Here is a 4,416-nt window from a genome sequence, read left to right on the forward strand (position 1 = left end):
TGCTCGTCCTCCTCTTCTGTCTCTTCCTCCTCCTCGACCTCTTCCTCAGTTTCCTCCCCCTCTTCTGACTGGTACTCAGCCTCCTCCTGGTCCTTGATGTCTAATTCAAGCTCTTCCTCCTCCTCCTCCACCAGCTCTGCATCCCAGTCTTCTGCCACTGCGGCCTGAGCGGCCTCCTGCCCACCATCCTCCCCGTGAAGGGCTCTGGAGAGCCCCAGGGAAGCCAGAAGGGCCGCGTCCCCCTCGACTCCATCCATCCCTCCCGAAAGGGAGGCACGGACCCCGAGGGGACTGGGGTCGCCACCCGCCCCGCCTCCAGCTCCGTCCTGGCCAACTGGGATCGGCCCACGCTCCTCGGTGGCAGACATGGCAGGAGGGACACGCCAGACACGGATCGGGCTGCACTGACGACCGCGGGGAAGATGGCGGCCACCGGGCTGGGTGTCGCTGAGGGAGGGGACGCTGTTGGCAGCGGGGCCTCCGGGACGGGGTGGGGGCTGCAGAGAAGCCGGCTGCCCAGGGCACCAGAGTCGGAGAAAATGCCTCTGGGAGCCCCGCTACGGCAAGAGCAGACGGCCTGCCCGCCGAGCGCCCCGGCGAGACTGGGCCGAGGCCGCTGCGCACAGGGCGGGAAAGAGCTTGATTGGCTGGTGACGGGAGGCGAAACTTAGAAGGGCCAACGAGGGGCCACTTCCTCCAGCGCCGACTCTAATCTCATTTGCCAGCAGCCAAGGATTGACAGCACCACCGTCCAATGAGTGATCAAGGTCTTCAGTTTCCCTGGAGGCCTTAAAGGTAGAGCTCACCCTCAGCCTCTGGGAGGGCACAGGAATCCCTTCCTTTTCATTCCACCACTGCAAGAGCAAAACTACAATGCGCCTAAAGGGCGGCGCCCTGGGGTATGGGAACCTGCATGTGTTCCCCAATTGCCAACCTGGGGCAGCTCACGCTGATACAGACACACTTAGTTCAAAAACGAGAGAGAGAGAGAAGGTGTATAGATCAAATCTCAGCAACGCTTAAAACCTCCCACAGGAGACAGCAAGAGAATTTGGAGGTTTTAATGCTGTTAAGGCTCCTTAGAAAAGGACATACAGAGTCGATATGGATGCAGTGACAATGGAGTGTGGAAGAAGCAGTAAAGACAGGAGCTGGAGAGTGTTTCATCAGGGCTCCCCAATTCAGTTGCAGCCTCCAAGAAATGAAGACAGAGAGAGAGAGGGAAAAGAGACAGAGAGAGAGAGAGAGAGAGAGAGAGAGAGAGAAATTCTTTTAAAGACTGGGCTGAGCACCTGCTCTGCACTGGAATGTGCACACCCCTTGCCTCCCAAATTCATACGAGAAGCCCGTCCCCAGCCCCACACCACCCCCAGGAGATGGTATTTGGAGACTGGGTCTTTGGTAGGTCATTCAGTTTTGGTTAGGTCAGGAGGCTGGGCTCCACACATTGGGATTATTGCCCTTACAGGAAGAGACCATAGATGGTACTCTCCTCCCACCACCCAACGTGAAGCCACAGGAAGAAGGCGGCTATCTTCAAGCCAAAACGAGGGCCCTCACCAAGAACTCCACCACGCTGGCACCCTGACTTTGGGCTTCCTAGCCTCCAGAACTGTGAGAGAATAAATTTTGGTTGTTTTAAGCCACCTGCTTTGTGGTAATTTGTTACGGTAAACCTAGGAAACTAACACCTGCCTCCGGGAGGTCTTTGTGTCTCAGGCCCCTGAGAATTCTAGTACCTTCCTCAGTCCAGATCTTACCATCCTGTTCAGTTTACCTGCAATAGTACCAAGTCAGTGAATTAAGGCTAGTTCTACTGTAGGTGTAGTTAAACGTTTCCCCCACTGCTCTAAAGCAGTGGTTCTCAAACGTTAGTGTGCTTCAGTAGCACTTGGAGGACTTGTCAAAACCTGATGGCTAGCAGCCTACCTTCAGAATATCCAATCCAGTAGGTCTGGGGCAGGGTCTGAGAATTTGCATTTCGAACAAGTTCCCAGTTGATGCTGATGCTGATGCTGATGCTGCTGCTCCATGGCGGGCCAATAGCACCATCTGGTCCCCAGGCAAGCTAGGTCATCCATCAGTTTCTTTCAATAACATATACTACCGGCTGGGCCACCATCTCTATCATCACACAAGTTGTTTATAATCTAATATTTTAATTTATTTGAGGCTGCTATAAAAGGATGTCAAACAGGCTTACCAAATACTTGAAAGAAATCCCTTTCAATGACAGTAAGGTGGGCCGAAATAAATAGAACAAAGATACATTGGAGTCAGTGTTATTTATGTTAAAAACAAAAACCTCCGCAGCTTATTCATGTCAAACAAGCTTTTATTTTCAATGTGAACAATACTGTCAAATTTATATGTAAAAGGTAAGAATAAAGTCAGATAGCAGTTAATATCATTTTGGGATGTTGAACTTTGAAACAAAATCTGTGTTGTGGGCTAATGAAAACTAGAATCTCCGTGAAGGACAAATTCTTCTTTTCTTCCGCTGTCCACTTCTTTTTATGTCTTCCAACTGTAGGATGGGATAAGAGTCCATTAACAATTGTACACCAATAACATGCACCAGGGACTTTCTAAATATGAGTCAATACTGTGTACATCTCCTGGCTCTCCAAGGAGAAAACAAAATGTTTTCTTCTTGTAACCCAGACCCTTGGTTGTCAGGGTGCACATCATTTCATCACACCAACCACATCTCTCTCTTGCCAACCACTATATATGTTAGTTTTTTTTCTTGAAAGGCCACTCTGTGATTGAAATGTCTTTCCACCTTAAGAGCCTATGCTCCTTACCAAATCATAAATCCCTAATAATCCCAGACCTTCAGTTTCCGTATCTGTATAATGAGAATGAGGCTGTTATCAAACATCCACAGGTGTGAAAATTAAGAAAGGGAGAAAGAAAGAGTGTGATACTGAGAGAGAGAGAGAGATGAGAGAGAGAAAGGAAAAGATGAATGGGTAGCGGAAAGAGAAACTAGGATTGAATTACCAACTCAGTGAGAGCCAATAATAATACTGTGGCTAATTTTCTTTCCTTTTGAATAAAACATCTAAATTGAACTAATATTTGTGAATTACTCATGAAATGCAGTCTTATTTGAAATCCTTAACTTTCTACTACTTTGTAAGGAGTCACCGTCTCAAAGGCATTGCTATTCCAAGAGACTTCATTTCTGTGGCCAGGTGATGAAGGTACAGCTAGTGCACAGCTTGGTCGCTTTAGCTGCTTCTCCTGGTGACCAGTCTCTCAAACTATAGGTCTCTATATTTTAGACCTCTAAAAAAATATAGGTCTCTATTTCCAGGTCTGATACATTTCCCATCTGCAGTAGACTTAAAGCTCCAGGACAATGGACTTGTGGCTGTAAATGAAATACATTTCAGAACACACTTCTTTCCATACCATCTAGAATACAAGTACATTATTAACATTAAACTGTTGTTCCAAAACTAAATTTCAACAAATTTTTCTTATTTACTTTACAAAAAAAAATAAAGACTGTGGAGCAGTGCCTTGCCCCAGAGGCAATCCAAGAGGCCAAAGGCTTACTTGCAGCAAAGTGGGCTTCTGGAGCTGAACCCGGGACCCCAATCTGACATCTGTCAAGGGCATTTTCCTGGCTTGTTCAGCACTTCAGATCAGTCAGTGCAAAAAGTTTCAGGCACATCACTTTCTTGGCTTTAAAAAAAAAATAGGCAACACGACCCCTTCAGGGCGCGAGACTACGCCGCCGCCTACGCCGTAGGACTAAACTGAGGCGAGAAACCAGGGTCTTCAAAAGTGGCAGTTGGACACCACCAGACGTGGACCTGCCCACCAGAAAGACAAGATCCAGCCTCATCCATCACAACACAGGCACTAGTACCTTCCACCAGGAAGCCTACACAACCCACTAAACCAACCTTAGCCACTGGGGACAGACACCAAAAACAACGGGAACTACGAACCTGCAGCCTGCAAAAAGGAGACCCCAAACACAGTAACATAAGCAAAATGAGAAGACAGAAAAACACACAGCAGGAGAAGGAACAAGATAAAAACCCACCAGACCTAACAAATGAAGATGTAATAGGCAGTCTACCTGAAAAAGAATTCAGAATAATGATGGTAAAGATGATCCAAGATTCTATTTCCCAGATCCAAAATCTTGGAAATAGAATAGACAAAATGCAAGAAACAGTTAACAAGGACCTAGAAGAACTAAAGATGAATCAAGCATCGATTAAAAACACAATACATGAAATAAAAAATACTCTAGATGGGATCAATAGCAGAATAACTGAGGCAGAAGAACGGATAAGTGAGGTGGAAGATAAAATAGTGGAAATAACTGCTGCAGAGCAAAATAAAGAAAAAAGAATGAAAAGAACAGAGGACAGTCTCAGAGACCTCTGGGAC

The sequence above is a fragment of the Mesoplodon bidens genome (genome assembly GCF_964165515.1).
Source record: "Mesoplodon bidens genome assembly, chromosome: X".
Lineage (NCBI taxonomy): Eukaryota > Metazoa > Chordata > Mammalia > Artiodactyla > Ziphiidae > Mesoplodon > Mesoplodon bidens.